Source organism: Rhinopithecus roxellana, chromosome 2, assembly GCF_007565055.1.
Source record: "Rhinopithecus roxellana isolate Shanxi Qingling chromosome 2, ASM756505v1, whole genome shotgun sequence".
Lineage (NCBI taxonomy): Eukaryota > Metazoa > Chordata > Mammalia > Primates > Cercopithecidae > Rhinopithecus > Rhinopithecus roxellana.
In genome coordinates this window covers 83,368,840-83,387,599 of record NC_044550.1, presented here as the reverse complement: position 1 = coordinate 83,387,599, position 18,760 = coordinate 83,368,840, and the positions used below count along the sequence as shown (strand labels likewise).

Below are 18,760 nucleotides of genomic sequence, written 5' to 3'. Positions count from 1 at the left end.
CGAATTACTACAGCATAAGCGGTTAACTTGAAGCTTATGGAAGCAACTGGTCGACTTGCCTTTGAATTTAAGAATGTAAGAATTAATAGAGACTATATTTTAAACCTTTCACTTATTTTTCATCTATCACTCACTTCATGTTATTAGATATTTATTAGGTTCAGAGACTCAGTTGCTGAGTATGTACATTGTTACCTGAGCCTTTACTTATCTCATTGCTGTAGTCTGAATATTTGTCCTCCACCCCCCAAATTCTTATGTTGCAATCTAATCCCCAGTGCAATAATAGTACTAAGAGGTGGGGCCTTTGGTTAGATCACAAATGCAGAGTCCTCATGAATGGGATTAGTGACCCTATCAGAGAGGCCAGAGAGAGTTTATTGGCCTCTTCCACCAAGTGAGAACTCAGCAAGAAGGTAGCATCTGTGAACTAAAGAGTGAGCTCTCACCAGATGTCACATCTTTTGGAACTTTGATCATAGACTTCCCAGCCTCTAGGACTATAAGAAATAAATATGTGTTGTTTGTAAGCCACCACTCTATGGTAATTTGTTATAGCAGCCCAAACTGACTAAGACAGTCATCATGGGAGACATTTATGTTGTGTCTACACTAAACACTCAGGATATACGCTACCAAACAAGTGAATTCAGTAGGTGATATAAAACTGAAACAAATAAGTTAGGAAAATTTTGACTTCTGACACATGGTATAATAGTAACAAAAAGACAACTACACAAATACAACCAGCAATAATTCCCATTACCACCACCCATTTTTAAGCATACATTCTGTACTAGGCTATATATTTTACATACATTTTCCTGAGCACAACTCCATGAGGCATGTTTTTACCAATGAAGAAACTGAGTCATAGAAAGGTTAAGTTACTTGCTGAAAGTAAATTGCTAGTAAATGCCACAGCCTAAATTTGAAAGCAGTTTTGTATGCGCTGAATTTCTTGAGTAAATCAATAAATGGTTACAAAGCCCACATTTCTTAACCACTTACATAACACCATAATTCTGAGTTTACCAATCAGTTCCCTATGATTAGGTGGAAAGGAGAAACCCAAATATTTAAATACATTAGGTTCATTTATTTTGTGAGTTCTTTTTACTTGGTAAAAGATTAAGTGACTTCTTTGAAGATCTCAGCTAATGAGATCAGGGGCATGAGCAGAGTCATGGCTGGAACACAGATGTTCTGATCTATCTAGATCTATCTAGTACAGTTCCCATGCAGTACCATCTCACTCCCACCCCGTGATGCCCATTACTTCATGACAATCACCATTATCTAAGATGAGTTTTCATCATCTACACCTTGGGAGAAGTTAAAGAAACAAAACACGCATTTTCTTTGAAAACATAAGATAAATCTTATTATTATTTTTTGGCTTCTACATTGTACCCTCTGATTCTATTCCAACTATTCAAGTCAATAAATACATATCAAATATTTACTATATGTCATGGTACTATGTTAGCTAGTGTGAATGACAGTAAAATGAAAAAAAAAAAAAAAAAAACAAAACCCAACAATCCTTCTTAAGAAGCTTCTATTCTAGTTGTAGGATGCGTATGTACACAAAAAATTTTATGGTAACTATAACACAGTAGAGGAAACATGTAAGAGAGAAAGACTTTTTTTTTTTCTGGCTCAAGGGAGCAGGAAAAGCTTCATAAAATGTTAGTTTTATGTGGAAAAGCTTCACAAAATATGTCAGGTTTTATGTGGGTCAAGATATAAGGGAGGTGATATAGTTTGGATCTGTGTCCCACCTAAATCTCATGTTCAAGTGTAATCCTCAGTGTTGGAGGTAAGGCCTAGTTGGAGGTGACTGGATCACAGGGGCGGTTTCTAATGGTTTAACACAATCACCCTGGGTGCTGTTCTCATGATACTGAACGAGTTCTCACGAGAATTGGTTATTTAAAAGTGTGTAGCACTTTCCCTCCCCTGTCCACATCCTCCTGCTCCAGTCATGGGAAATGGCAGCTTCCCCTTTGCCTTCCACTATGAAGAAAGCCAAGCAGTTGCTGCCATGCTTTCTGTACAGAACGCAGAACCATGAACTAATTAAACCTCTTGTCTTCATAAACTACCCAGTCTCAGGACTTGTCTTTTTTGTTTTGTTTTGTTTTTTGATGGAGTCTCACTCTGTCACCCAGGCTGGAGTGCACTGGTGCCATCTTGGCTCACTGTAGCCCCCGCCTCCCAGGTTCAAACGATTCTCCTACCTCAGCCTCCCAAGTAACTGGGATTACAGTTGTGTGGCACCATGCCCAGATACTTTTTTTTTTTTTTTTTAGTAAAGATGGGAGTTTCACCATGTTGGCCAGGCCTGTCTCAAACTCTTGACCTCAGGTGATCCACCCACCTCAGCCTCCCAAAGTGCTAGGATTATAGGCCAGGTGTTTCTTTATAGCAGTTCAAGAACATGCTAATACAGGGGGCAATGTCAGAATTTTTTTGACACTGGTTACGCTCTCAATATATTTACTCATCATTGTAACAATCCAGATTATAGGTACTAACTTTATATCATAGGTACTGTAATTATCTTCCAAACTGAGACCAAGGAAGGTTAAGTGACTTTCCCGGAGTCACATGGGTATTACAGTAAGTAGTGGAGTCAGGATTTTAACCTGGGCAGTTGGATGCTTGGAAACATACTCTTAACTACTGAAGTCTACTGCTCAGGTTTCCGAAGTCAGGCATACCTTAGTTTGAAGCCTGACTCTGCCACTTATCAGTCATGGGAAAAACTTTTACCTTACTTTCTTCATTGTCACATCTTTAAAATGAGGAAAATCATACTTACATCATTTGGAATGGGAAGGTTGGGAAAGGCACCAGAATACCACTCAGCTGGCCACTAAGAAGTCACAATTACTATGGTAATTTCACTATCTTTCAGCAGCTGTTTTAGTTTTACAGGCTCAGAAGACCTACCCATCAGCTTCCCAGAGCTGATCAAACTCTGGGGTGCTCTCTCATGATACAAAGCTTACTGTGTTCAAGGCACCATTTTGGGAAGATATTAAATATTACTTTGGGCAGAGAAGTGGTGTTATTAGGCCAGGTACAGTGGCTCATGCCTATAATCTCAGCACTTTGGGAGGCCGAGGTGGGTGGATCACTTGAGCTCAGGAGTTCCAGACCAGCCTGGCCAGCATGGTGAAACCCGGTCTCTACTAAAAATACAAAAATTAGCCTGGTGTGGTGGTGTGGGCCTGTAATCCTAGCTACTCAGGAGGCTGAAGCAGGAGAATTACTTGAACCTGGGAGGCAGAGGTTGTAATGAGCTGAAATCATGCCATTGCACTCCAGCCTGGGCAATTGAGTGAGACTCTGTCTCAGAAAAAAAAAAAAAAAAGAAGAAGAAAATGCTCTGATCCTCATCTTTCTATACTTACCATGTAATTCCTCTACTCACCACATAATTCCTCTACTCACCCCCATAGCAAACTTCTTGACTGAGTTGTCTATGCTCACTGCAGGCACTTTCAACTTTTTCCAATTTGGCTTACGTGTTAGTTACCTATTGGTGTGTAAAGAATCACCCTAAAATTTGGCAGCTTTGTTAGGGCTCATGGTTTCTATGGGTCAGCAATATTGGCTTGGCTTAGTTGGATGCCTGTGGCTACAATCAAGCTGTAAACTGGGACAGAAGACATCTTCAATTTTGCTGGGAGAGGAGCCACTCCAAGTCTCAGACTATGGCTGGCTATTGGAGGGAGATTCTTTCTTGACACATGGGCTTTTGTGTAGAGCGGCTTACATGATGGCAGCTGGCTTCTCTCAGCAAAGGAGCAAGCCTACAGAAAAAACTTAAGACGGAAGTCATAATCATTTTGTAGCTGAATAGAAGTGACATCTAATCACTTCTGCCATATTCCATTTATTAGAAGCAAATCAGTAAGTCTGTCCGCATCCAAAGGAAGGGAAATACACAAGTTCACGGAGGTGGGGATCTATTTTAGGAGCTGCCAAACACAGCCTCTGTGCCTACCTTTCAAACTATCATGTCTCATGTTAAAATCTCTGACAGCCTGCATGTAGTCAAATCCTCCCAGTAGCATTAACTCCAGATGGCTGCTCCCTCCTTCATCAAACTCTATCCCCTTGTCTTCTGTGATTCCACACTCTCCTGATTTTCCTCTAAGTTTCTGTTCCTTCTTAGTTTTCTTAACAGCATCCTACTCCTCTATCCAATTTCTTTCCTTTGTCATCAACACTCACTGAGTAGGTCATTCAATTCCATGGCTTTAAGTATCATCTCAATGCTGATGGTTATTGTTGCCGGTCCCTAGCCCAAATTGCTCTCCTGATCTCTACAGTCACATATTCAGTGGCCTTCCTGACATCGGAATGTGGATGTATAATAGGTATATCTAGCCACTCAAGACTAAAACAGAGCCTATGGTTTTTCCCAAAATCTGTTGCTCTGATTTTTTTAAATCAAGTTTTATAATGTCAGGGAAATAAAACAAAAACCTCAAAACCAAAACCAAAGCAAGCAAGTAACCAACCAACCAACCAAACAAAAAAATCCCAAGAATAGCACCACGGAAGATGGTCGACTAGAAGCCGCTAGTGTGTGCTGCTCTTCACGGAGAGAAATAAAAGGTGAGAGTAAATACTACACCTTCAACTGAAACACCCAGATCCATGTATTGGATTCATGTATTATTCAAGGAAACAACGACCCACAGAGAATGGAGAGGACTAAGACAGGATGACTGCCCACCTGGCAGTGACACCGAGCCAGGGAGCCTTCTCTGCCCAGGGAAATTGTGAATGACCCCAGGAACCTATGCACTTTCCATGGATCTTTGCAACCCTGGGGACAGGAGATCCCCTCATACACCCACTCCACTAGGGCCTTCAGTCTGACATCAGAGCTATGTGGACTTTGGGCAGAGACACTGTTCAGGCACACACAGAGTCCCGAGAGCCTTGGATTCTGAGGCATCCTGGCAGTAGCAGCTCTGGCAATGTGGGAGGTAAGACTCCTGTAACGTCAGCAGGCTGAGTAGTAATGGTCTACAGGCCCCACTTCCATGGCATCTCACAGGATAAGATCCATAGGCCTGGGATGCCAGCCAGCTTCCAGTAGCAGCTCTGCACCTCCCTGAGATGGAGCTCCCAGTGGGAGGGGCAGGCTGGCATCTTTACTGTTTCGAAGTCTTGGCCATTGTTGCCTTCAGGCTTTGGAGAGTCTGAGGCACTTGGGGGCTGGAGCAGACTCACAGCATAGCACTTCTGCCCTATCGAAAAGTGGCCAGATTGTTTTTTTACATGAGTCCCCAGTCTCATTTCTCCTCACTGGGCAGGACCTTCTGACTGAGGTATCCAGCCATCTCCCGCCAGTGTTTTTGGGCAAGCAGTAGCTCCACACCTCCTTGGGAGGGAGGGAACAGACCACCGTCTTTGCTGTTATGCAGCCTTCCATGTTGTTGCGTTCAGGCACTGGAAAATCCGAGCTGACTGGAGACCGGAGCAGACTCCAGCATATAGTGCAACATCCTCATGGAAAAATGGCCGGACTGTTTTTCATGTGGGTCTTGTTTCTCCTCATTTGGTGGGACCTCCTGGTCTGGGTCTCCAGCCAGCACCTGCTGGGGCTACCAAGCCAGTGGCAGCTCTGCACCTCCCTGGGACAGGGATCCCAGCAGGAGGGGCAAGCTGCCATCTTTGCTCGCCTTTGTTGTCACCAGGCTTTGGAGAGTCCGTGGGGACCAGGGACTGAGCAGGCGCCTCACGGAAAAGTTGCCAGACTCTCCTCCACACAGGTCCTGGTTGTCGCTTCTCCTCACTGGGCTGGGCTGCCTCACCTGGGACTCCGGCAAAACCACCCCTGCCCCCACCAATCACTTCCGTCAGAGGCAGCTCAGCATCTTTCCGAGGAGGAAGTCCCACAGTTCACCCACAACCCCTCCACGACTGCAGTTGCAATGGTACCACCCTGACAGCCCTAGGGCTGGGGAAGGAACAAAGGGTCTAGGCATTATACTGGCACTGTCAGCACACTGCAACCACCATACAGAGAGGAGTCTAGTCCCTCTACCCTGGGAACCTCCACCCTCTATTCTTCACGAGGCAAGGTCCCAGCTCAGAACCAAAGAATAGCTGCTGCCCCACCCATGGGTATGCATACACCTTGGTAGTGGCTCTGAGTTTCCCTGGAGAGAGTCTCCCAGAGCCTCTCTGCCACTGTCACAGCAGTGGTTCTGCCCCTGCTGCCCCAAGTCTGGGGAAGAAACAAAGAGCCTGAGGGCTACACCTGAGCTTATACCACATCACATTCATCATACAGAGAGGACATCAGTTTCTCTTCCCTATAAGCCCTTGACCCCATGCTTCCCAACAAGTGGAGCCCCCAGCTGACACCAGCAGTGCAGCCACCGCACCTTCCTGGCTGAACACTCCTAATAGCAGCGGCTCCAGGTTTCCTGGAGTTGGAGCCCCCAGGAGCAACCGAAAACCCCTCTGACACTGCCTCTGTACTGGTACTGCCCTGGCTTCCTTTGCACTGACAAAGGAGCAAACACCCCAAGTGTCTCATCCACACCTCCATCAAGTTGCAGTAGACCCAAGGAGAGGAGGCCAGTCTGTTTCCCATTATTCCACCCACCCCCACTGCTCATCACTAGGTAAGACCCCCCTGGCTTGGGCACACAGCACAGACCCCTGCACCCCCATCCTGAGCTGATTGCATTGAGCAATTGCTGCTCTGCATCTCACTGGAGTGGAGCCCCAGGAAGCAAGTAAAAGACCCATGGCCACAACCACTACTAAGGTCCCTTCCTCTGCTGCCTCCAAGTTGGGGAAGGAATATAAACTCTGAGATCGCCTCAAAGTTATGGTGGGCAGCCTAGGAACGCCAAGCTGTGATCTATAGCCAGCACTCAAGTGGGAGAGGAGTCCACACTCTCAGAGAATTGAGAGGGAGCATGGCTAAAAATGAGAGGAAATATAGGGGACGGTGTGACTGAGCAAGAGGCTACCTACTGACCACTAAGCCTAAGCGACACCTACTGCATCACATCCCAAAGCTTCAGCACCAAAATACCCCACTAACATACCTCACTGTGAAAACAAAGACAAGTCAACCACTAATAAAGGCCCTGCATAAAGCTTTGGCCCTTTGAAAACATACAGAAAAGAAATCTACTGACTGTATTCAATCTACACCACAGTTAAAGGAACAACCACATGCAGAAATAAGAAAGGACCAATGCAAGAACTCTGGCAAGTCAAATGGCCAGAGTGTTTTATGTCCTCCAAGTGACCACACTAGTTCTCCAACAAGGTTCTTAACAAGGCTGAAAGGAGCACCCACATGCAAAAATGAGAAAGGACCAATGCAAGAACTCTGGCAATTCAAATAGCCAGAGTGTCTTATGTCCTCCAAGTGACCACACTAGTCCTCCAACAAGTTTCTTAACAAGGCTGAGATGGCTGAAATAACAGAAATAGAATTCAGACTATGCATAAGAATGAAGATCATTGAGATTCAGGAGAATTCCAAAACACGATCTAAGGAAATTAAGAATACAATAAAATGATACAAGAGCCAACAGACAAAATAGCTGGTATATTAAAAACAACAACAACAACAACACTGAACTAACATGATAGAGCTGAAAAACACACTTCAAGAATTTCACAATGCAATCACAAGTATTAACAGCAGAATAGACCAAGCTGAGGAAAGAATCTCAGAGCTTGAAGACTGGCTCTCTGAAATAAGACAGTAGACAAAAATAAAGAAAAAAGAATTAAAAGGAAGATACACGACCTCCAAGAAATATGGGATTATATGAAGAAGCAAAATCTACTAATCATTGGTTTCCCTAAAAGAGATGAGGAGAAGGCAAACAAATTGAAAAACATATTTCAGGATATCAGCCATGAAAGCATCCCCAAACCTTGCTAGAGAAGCCAACATTCAAATTCAGGAAATACAGAGGACCCCAGCAAGATATTACACAAAAAGATCATCCCCAAGATACACAATCCTCAGACTTTCCAAGGTCAAATTGAAAGGAAGAATGTTAAAGGCAGTTATACAGAAAGGGTAGGTCACCTACAAACGGAACCCCATCAGGCTAACCACAGACCTTTAAGCAGAAACCCTATAAGCCAGAATAAATTGAGGGGCTCTATTCAACATTTTTAAAGAAAAAAATATGTAAGCCATGACTTTTGGGTAAATAATGAAATTAAGGCAGATATCAAGTCGTTCTTTGAAACTAATGATAACAGATCAACATACCAAAAATTTCATATCCAGCTAAATTAAATTTTCTAAGCAAAGGAGAAATGAGATCCATTTCAGACAAGCAAATGCTGAGGGAATTCATTACCACCAGATCTGCTTTACAAGAGCTCTTGAAGGGAGTGCTACTACGGAAAGGAAAGGCTATTACCAGCCACTACAAAAACACAATTAAGTACACAGACCAGTGACACTACAAAGCAACCACATAAACAAGCCTGCATAATAACCAGTTAAAAACACAATGACAGGATCATATACAAACATATCAATACTAACCTTGAATGTAGATAGGCTAAATGCCCCAATTAAAAGGCGCAGAGTGACAAGCTAGACAAGGAAGCAAGACCCAATAGTATGCTGTCTTCAAGGGACTCAACTCACATGCAATGACACCCACAGGTTCAAAACAACGGGATGGAGGAAAAGTTGGCAAGCAAATGGAAACCAGAAAAAAGTAGGGGTTGCAATCCTGATTTCATACAAAACAGACTTTAAACCAACAAATGTCAAAAAAAAAAAAAAAAAAAAAAGACAAAGAAGGGCATTACATAATGGTAAAGGGTTCAATTAAACAAGAAGATCTAAATATATATTTACCCAACACAGGAGCACCCAGATTTATAAAGCAAGTTCTTAGAGACCTATAAAGAGACTTAGACACCCACATAATAATAGTGGGACACTTCAACACGCACTGACACTATTACACAGATCATCAATGCAGAAAATCAACAAAGATATTCAGGACCTGAACTCCACACTGGACCAAATGGACCTGACAGACATCTACAGAACTCTCCACTCACTAATAATAGACTATACATTCTTCGCAATACCACATGGCACACACTCTAAAATCGACCACACAATCAGATATTTTAAAAATCCTTAGCAAATGCAAAAAAAACAAAAACAAACAAACAAAAAAACCCAAATGTTACAAACCACACTCTCATATTATAGCACAATAGAAATAGAAATCAAGACTAAGAAAATAACTCAGAACCATATAATTACATGGAAATTAAACAACTTACTCCACAATGACTTTTGGGTAAATAATGAAATTCAGGCAGAAATCAAGTTGTTCTTTGAAACTAATGAGAACAAAGATCAACATATCAGAATCTCTGGGACACAGCTAAGGGAGTGTTAGGAGGGAAATTTATAGCACTAAACACCCACATTAAAAAGTTAGAATGATCTTAAATTAACAATCCAATATCACAACTAAAAGAACTAGTGAAGTAAGATCAAACCAACCCCAAAGCTAGCAGATGATAAAAAATAACCAAATTCAGAACTGAATGGAAAGAGACTGAGACATGAAAAACCATTCAAAAGATCAAGGAATCCAGAAGGTGATTTTTTTTGAAAACATTAATAAGATAGATAGCTAGCTAGACTAATAAAGGAGAAAAGAGAGAAGATCCAAATAAATCCAATTAGGAGTGACAAAGGAGATGTTACTATTGACCCCACAGAAACACAAATAACTGTTAAGAGAGTACTGTGGACGCCTCTATGCACAAAAACTAGGAAATCTAGAAGAAATGGATAAATTCCTGGACACATACACCCCCTCAAAACTGAATCAGTAAGAAACTGATTCATGGAACAAACCAATAATTAGCTCCAAAATTTAATCAGTAATAAATAATCTAGCAACCAAAAACAAAAGGCCAGGACCAGATAGATTTACAGCCAAAATCTACCATATGTACAAAGAAGAGCTAGTACCATTCCTACTAAAACTATTTCAAAACGCTGAGGAGGGCTCCTCCCCAAATCATTCTATGAGGCCAACAACATCCTGATACCAAACTGGCAGAGACACAACAAAAAGAGAAAAGTTCAGGCCAATATCATTGATGAAGACAGGTGCAAAAATTCTCAATAAAATACTAGCAAATCAAATCCAACAGCACATCAAAAAGAGAATTCATTATAATCAAATAGGCTTTGACTGGTTCAACATAGACAAATCAATAAATGTGATTCATCACATAAACAAAACTAAAGACAAAATCCACGATTATCTCAATAGATGCAGAAAAGACTGTTGATACAATTCAACATACTTTCATGTTAAAAACTCTCATATACTACGTAGAGACATATACTACAAAATAATAATAGTCATCTAACAAACCTACAGCCAATATAATACTGAATGGGCAAGAACTGGAAGGATTTCCCTTGAAAATCAGCACAAGATAAGGGTCCTCTCTTACCAATTCTATTCAACATAGTATTGGAAGTCCTGGCTAGGGCTATCAGGCAAGAAAAATAAATAAAGGGCATCCAAATAGGAAGAAAGGAATTCAAACTATTCCTGTTTGCAGATGACATAATTCTATACCTAGAAAACCCCATAGTCTCACCCCAAAAGCTCCTTCAGCTGATAAATAACTTTAGCAAAGTTGCAGGATACAAAATCAACATACAAAAATCACTAGCATTTCTACACACCAATAACAGCCAAGCTGGGAGACAAATCAGGAATGCAATCCCATTCATGGATAATTACAAAATAAATAAATAAATAAATAACTGAATAAATAAATAAGTAAAATACCTAGGAATACAGGTAACTAGGAAGGTGAAATATCTCTACAAGAGAGTTACAAAAGACTGCTCAAAGAAATCAGAAATTATACAAACAGATGGAAAACCATTCCATGCTCATGGACAGGAAGAATCAATATTGTTAAAATGTCCATACTGCCCAAAGCAATTTACAGATTTAATGCTATTCCTATCAGACTACCAATGACATTATTCACAGAACTAGAAAAAAACTCTTTCAAAATTTATCTGGAACCAATAAAAGGGGCAGAATAGCCAAGACAATCCTAAGCAAAAAGAACAAAGCTGGAAGCATCATGTTACCTGACTTCAAGCTATATTACAGGGCTATAGTAACCAAGAGCATGAAACTGGTACAAAAACAAACACATACACCAATGGAACAAAATAGAGAGCTCAGAAATAAGGCCACACACACACCTACAACCATCTGATCTTCAACAAAACTGACAAAAACAAGCATTGGGGAAACGACTCCCTATTCAATAAATGACACTGGGATAACTGGCTAGAAATATGCAGAAAATTGAAACTGGACTCCTTCCTTATACCATATACAAAAATCAACTCAAGAAGGATTAAAGACTTACATGTAAACCCCAAAACTATAAAAACTCTGGAAGATAACCTAGGAAATAAGATATTGGACATAGAGACTGGCAAAGATTTCATGATGAAGACACCAAAAGTAGTTGCAACAAAAGCAAAAATTGACAAATGGGATCTAACTGCACTACAGAGCTTCTGCTTAGAAGAAAAACTATCAACAGAGTAAATGGACAACCTATAGAATGAGAGAAAATATTTGCAAATTATGTATCTGACAAAGGCCTAATATCTACCTCCTATAATAAACTTAAACAAATTTACATGCAAAAAGCAAACAACCTCAGTAAAAAGTGGGCAAAGGACATGAACAGATACTTTTCAAAAGAAGACATACATGTGGCCAACAAGCATATGAAAAAAAAAGCTCATCCTTACTAATCATTAGAGAAATGCAAATGAAAACCATAATGAGATACCATCTCACACCAGTCAGAATGGCTATTACCAAAAAGTCAAAAAATAACACCTGTTGGCATGGTTGCAGAGAAAAGGAAATGCTTATACATTGTTGGTGGGAGAGTAAATTAGTTCAACCATTGCGGAAAGCAGTGTGGCAATTTCTCAAAGAGCTAAAACGGAACTGCAATTTGACCCAGCAATCCCATTACTGGATATATACCCAAAAAAAGTATCAATCATTCTACCATAAAGACACATGTACACGTATGTTCATTGCAGCACTATTCACAATAGCAAAGACATAGCATGAACTTAAATGCCCATCAGAGGCAGATTAGATCAAGAAAATGAGATACATATACACCATAGAATACTATGGTGCCATAAAAAAGAACAAGATCATTTCCTTTGCAGGAACATGGATGGAGCTGGAGGTTATCATCCTTAGCGAACTAATGCAGGAACAGAAAACCAAATACCACGTTTGCACATATAAGTGGGAGTTAAATGATGAGGACACATGGCCACAAAAAGGAGAACAACAGACAGTGGTGCCTACTTGAGGGTGAAGGCTAGGAGGAGGGAGAGGATCAGAAAAAATAACTATCAGGTACTAAGTTTAGTACCTAGCTGATGAAATAATCTGTATATCAGATTCTCATGACATGAGTTTACCTATGTAACAAACCTGTACATGTATACCCCTGAACCTAAAATAAAAGTTAAAAAAGTACCAAGAAATTGAGTTGAAAAATATCTTTAAAAACAAAATGTAAGAATGTGAAGAGATTTATTCAGTGGTATCTTAATTTATGTAATAAGGATTTTTTTTTTTTTTTTACAACAGAATCATTTGAGGAATATTGAAATGTTTTCATACAAGAGACCTATACTTAAAGCAAAACTAAGCCATATTATACATTCAAGTGATTTTTTCAAGTTATATACATATTTTTTGCAGTGGTTTTAAGCATTATCAAGGTGGGATCAAAAGATGAATCAGATGTGGAGCCTGCCTTTAATGAGTTCACACGTCTAGGAGGGATAGAGATAAAATGCTAGGGAGTTAGGGAACAGAATAATTCTTTCATGACTGGAAACCATCAGAAAAATCTTTGGGGTGAAGGAAACATTTGTGCAGAGACTTGAAGGCTTGGTGGGACTGGATTTAGACTTACAAAAATAGGAGGACCATTCCTGGAGAATTAAATAGCATTTCAAAAAGTTATAAAAGCAGAAAAATCTCACCCAAGATTGCAAGAAGGGGGATAATAGAAAATCAAATGAGATATGTGGGTCAGTGTTTGTCAGAATAAGGAGTTGTAGGAAACATGGTCATTGAAGATCTTTCAGTAGAGCAGGGTCATACTTTTAGAAAAGTGTGGCAACTCTGGATGGTGGTAGCTAACCCGAGTTCCTTTACGTTATGGACTGAACATTTGTATCTCCCCAAAGTTCATTATGTTGAAGCCTTAATCCCTGCTGTGATGGTGTTGGGAGGTATGGCCTTGGGGAGGTAAGAGCAGAGCCCTCATGAACGGGATGAGTGTCCTTAAACGAGATCCCAGTTAATTTTCTAGCTGCCTTCTCCCACGTGAGAACACAGTGAAAAGATAGCCATCTATGAACCAGGAAGCAGCCCTATGCCAGACACTGAATCTGCCAGTGCCTTGATTTTGGACTTCTCAGCCTCAAGGACTGTGAGAAATAAATGTGTGTTGCTTAAGTCACCAAGTGCATGCTATTTTTGTTATAGTCTAAATAGACTAAGATACTTCATTAAGATTCTTTTCTGTATACATTGTCTTTCTCAGTAATCTCCAATCCCAAGTCATTAAAGACCACTTATGCCGATTCCTAAATTTTTATCTCTAGTCCTGAGCGCCCTCTGTGAAATGTTTAGTCAACTGCCTGATCTCCACCTGGATTTATAATAGGCACCTTAAAGTTGTCTCAAGCAAATTGGATTTTCCTCACCAAATCTGCTTTCCCATCTCTTCTATCTTTGTAAATGATACTAACTGTGATGGTTAATACCGAGTGTCAACTTGATTGGATTGAAGGATGCAAAGTATTGATTCTGAGTGTGTCTGTGAGGTTTGTTCTCACTGGAATAGACACTCTGAATATGAGTTTGCCTATCCTGCACACAATGCTTCTGCCAAGACTTCCATCCATGGACTTATGGAATGCTTTATCCATCGTCATGGTATTCCACACAGCATTGTCTCTGACCAAGGCACTCACTTTACAGCTAAAGAAGTGTGGCAGGCTGGGCGCAGTGGCTCATGCCTGTAATCCCAGCACTTTGGGAGGCCGAGGCAGGTGGATCACGAGGTCAGGAGATCGAGACCATCCTGGCCAACATGGTGAAATTCCATCTCTACTAAAAATACAAAAAATTAGCCAGGCATGGTGGTGGGCTCCTGTAGTCCCAGCTATTCTGGAGGCTTAGGCAGGAGAATGGCATGAACCTGGGAGGCAGAGCTTGCAGTGAGCCGAGATTGCGCCACTGCACTCCAGCCTGGCGACAGAGGGAGACTCCATCTCAAAAAAAAAAAAAAGGTGCAGCAGTGGGCTTATGCTCATGGAATTCACTGACCTTACTATGTTCCCCATCATCCTGAAGCAGCTGAATTGATAGAACAGTGGAATGGCCTTTTGAAGTCACAATTACAATGCCAACTAGGTGACAATACTTTGCAGGGCTGGTCAAAGTTCTCCAGAAGGCCGACGCTCTGAATTAGTATCCAATATATGGTACTATTTCTCCCTTAGCCAGGATTCATGGGTCCAGGAATCAAGGGGTGGAAGTGGAAGTGGCACCAGTGACCATCAACCCTCATGATCCACTAGCAAAATTTTTGCTTCCTTGTTCTGCTGTCCTACAGGTCTTAGTTCCAGAGGGAGGAATGTTGCCACTAGAAGACACAACAATTCCACTAAACTGGAAGTTAAGATTTCTACCTGAACACTTTGGACTCCTCCTACCTTTAAGTCAACAGGCTAAGAAGGGAGTTACAGTGTTGGCTGGGGTGACTGACCCAGACTATCAAGATGAAATCAGTCTACTACTCCACAGTGGAGGTAAGGAAGAGTATGCATGGAATACAGGAGATCCATTAGGGCATCTCTTAGTAATACCATGCCCTGTGATTAAGGTCAATGGGAAATGACAACAGCCCAGTCCAGGCAGGACTACAAATGACTCAGACCCTTCAGGAATGAAGGTTTGGGTCACTCCACCAGGAAAAAAACTACGACCTGCTGAGGTACTTATTGAAGGCAAAGGGAATACAGAATGGGTAGCAGAAAAAGGTAGTCATCAATTCCAGCTATGACGACATGACCAGTTGCAGATACAGGGACTGTAATTTTCAAGAGTATTTCCTCCTGCTTTTGTTAAAAACATGTTTGTGCATGTATACACTTGCACTAAGAAAAATGTTTGTTTTATTTCCTTTTTCCTTTATCATGTGACATAAGATTTATTGACTTCATATCAGCATTTAAGTATTGTTAACTTTATGTAATAGCATTTGGGTTGGGGATTGGTGTGTTTCTAGTTGTACAAAAGATAGTTGTATTATGTTAGGCATAGTTATGACCTTATGATTGTCTTTATTTGAAGATTATGTATGATATCAGGAGATGTGTATGGGTTCAAATTGACAAGGGGTGGACTTATGATGAGTGTCAACTTGATTGGCTTGAAGAATGCAAAGTCTTGATCTTGGGTGTGTCTGTGAGGATATTGCCAAAGGAGATTAACATTTGAGTCAGTGGGCTGGGGAAGGCAGATCCGCCTTTAATCTGGGTGGGCACCATTTAATCAGCTGCAGGCACAGCCAGAGTATAAAGTAGGTGGAAAACATTAAAAGACTATACTGTCTTAGCCTTCCAGCCTACATCTTTCTCCCATGCTGGATGCTTCCTGCCCTCAAACATTGGACTTCAAGTTCTTCAGCTCTGGGACTTGGACTGGCTTCCTTGCTCCTCAGCATGCAGATGGCCTATTGTGGGACCTTGTGATCTTTTGAGTTTAATACTCCTTAATAAAGTCCCATATATATACATATACACATATATATATAATCCTATTAGTTCTGTCCCTCTAGAGAACCCTAACAGACTAACATTCACCCAAACCTGTGGATTTAGCTGTAGGTTGGTGCAAAAGTAATTGCGGTTTTTGTCATTAAATGGCAAAAACCGCAATTAATTTTGCACCAACCTAATGCAATTTAGGAGTCATCCTTGATTACTCTTTTCCTCATTTACCTAAGTCCAATCCAGCAGCAAATGCTGTAACATGAATGCAAAATTTCTGCTTTTCTTTCTCTTCACTACCACTGCCTCTGTAGTGTAGATCAACAGAATCTTTCCCTTGAACTATCCGAAAAGCCTCCTGTTTTCTCTTCTCTAAAATTCCTCCTCCACACAGCATCCAGAGCAATCTTTTAAAAACGATGTACTTTCATTGCTTAGAATTTTCCCTACACCTTCTCATCACAATTAAATTTAAACTTTGTAGCTTGGTCTATAAAGGCATACATGATCTGGATGATCTGATCCCTGCCTCCCCCAACCTTCATCCCTCACTGAGGTCTTCTTTTTATTCCTTTAACATGCCTTTAATATGCTGTGATAGTCAGAATAACGACCCCCAAAGATCTCCATATTCTAATCCCCAGTGCCTATGAATATGCTACTTTGCATAGCAAAAGGGACTCTAGATTTGATTAAGTTATGGCTCTTGATTTAGGCAGGTTATCCTGGAGTAGCTGGATACAATTGGGGTATACCCAAGTGTATTCACTTCCTAGGGATGCTGTAAAAAAAATACCAAAAACTAGATGGCTTAAAACAACAGAAATTTGTTATTTCATAGTTCTGGAAGTTAGAAGTGCAAAGTCAAGGTAATGGCAGGGCTGTGCTGTTTCTGATGGCTCTAAAGGGAAAATCCTTTCTTGCCTCTTCTAGCTTCTGCTGTTTGTTGCCAATTAGTGGCTCTCCTTGCCTTGTAGATGCATCACTCCAGTCACATGGCCATTTTCCCCCCACGTATTTTCATTGTCTTGCTACTTATTATGTGTGTTCCTGTGTCCAAGTTTCCTCCTTTTTAAGGATACCAGTCAGATTAGGACTTACTCTAATGACCTCATTTTAATTTGATAACTGTCAAGACCTTATTTCCAAATAAAGGTCACATTTTGGGGTACTAGGGGCTAAGACTTCAACATACCTTTTTTGAGGAACACAATTCAGCCCACAACACCAATGTTATTAGAAGGGTCTTTATAAGTAAAAGAGAGAGGCAGGAGAGTCGCTGTCAGAGTGATTCTTCCCAAGAAAGACTTGATGGGCCACTACTATGAGGATGGAAGAGCAGGGAGCCAAGGAATGCAGGCAGCCTTAGAAAATGGAAAACGAAAGGCAGTCCTCCCCTAGAACCTCCAAAAAGGCTTGCAGCCTTGCCAACTTGTTGATGTTAGTCCAGTGACATTCATTTAGCACTTGTGAGTTCCTGAATTGTAAGATAATACAGTTGTGTTGTTTTAAGCCACTAAGTTTGTAGTAATTTGTTACAGTAGCAATAGGAAACTAATACAGATGCCAAGACAGTTCCCACCTTAGGGCATTTATGTGGATTGTTTATGAGCAGTTTATTCTGTCTAAAGTGCTCATCTCCCAGATAGAAGCATGGTGGGCTTTTCCACATGATTCGAGTCTCTGCTTAAATCACATCCCTTCAGAGAAGTTTTCTGTTAAAGATTATTTGTGCCCCTTTCCCCCAAATTCACATCTTGAAATCCTAATCATGAATGTAATAGTATTTGGAGGCAGGGCTCTTAAGAGATGATTAGGTCATGAGGGTAGAAACCTTATGATGGGATTAGCTACCTTCTAAGAAGATACAATGAGCTTGCTGTCTGTCTCTGCTATGTGAGCACACAGCAAGACAGCCATGTGCAAACCAGGAAGTGGACCCTCACCTGCCAGGGATCTGTCTACACCTTGATCTTGGACTTCTTAACCTCCATAACTACAAGAAATGTTTTTTAAACTACTCAGTCTTGGGTAACTTGTGATAGTAGCCCAAACTAAGACACCTTCTCTGACTTCAATTAAAGTAGCCCCCTTGTTACTCTATCACATGACCTTGCTTTATTTTCATCATGGCACTTGTCACTTCTTGCCACCTTTTTCTTTATGTTATTATTATTAGAACACACAAGGAAAGCTGAAACTTTGTCTCTTCTATTTCCTTATAACCCCACTACTTAGATTAGTGCCTACTACAAAGCAGGAGCTCAATATTTGCTGAATAAGTGAATGAGTAAACATTTATTCCATGCAAGATAATGGATATATACTATTCCATTTAATCTTTTCATCAGCCCAATGAGATAGAATTCCTATCACCATTTTATGAAACATAAACTCTGTGAGAGCAGGCATAGGTGTACCTGTACCTTTTTGGTAAAATTAATCATTCATACATATTATGAATAAGTAAATGAACCACATTCCAAGAAATCAAGTAGTTTGTGTAAGTAACAAAGTTTAGAAAATAGATATTTACTGCATTAATGCCTATGGCTTCCATAATCTGTTGTTGAAGAATCCCAGAGCTACAGTTTGAGCCAACTCCACTCTCCAGAGATGGAACTCTTATTTTGCCTGCCTTCCGGACAGCTTTATTGACACACTCCAGTCAACCCTGAATTCCAGATATATAAAACTGAATTTTAGATCGATTCCCCAAATCTACTTTGTAGATTTGTCAGCTAAAACAAGGGCACCAGCATCTATCTGCCAAACACATTCCTGGGAGTCATTTTCAACTTCCTTTCTATTCCCCTACAG

General features: G+C 40.8%; 1 long non-coding RNA gene across 1 annotated transcript in view; it reads right to left on the bottom strand.

The window, feature by feature from the left end:
- Positions 1-18,760, bottom strand: part of LOC115892336 — a 35,412-nt gene that overhangs the window by 11,680 nt on the left and 4,972 nt on the right. The gene's annotated exons all lie outside the window — the stretch shown is intronic.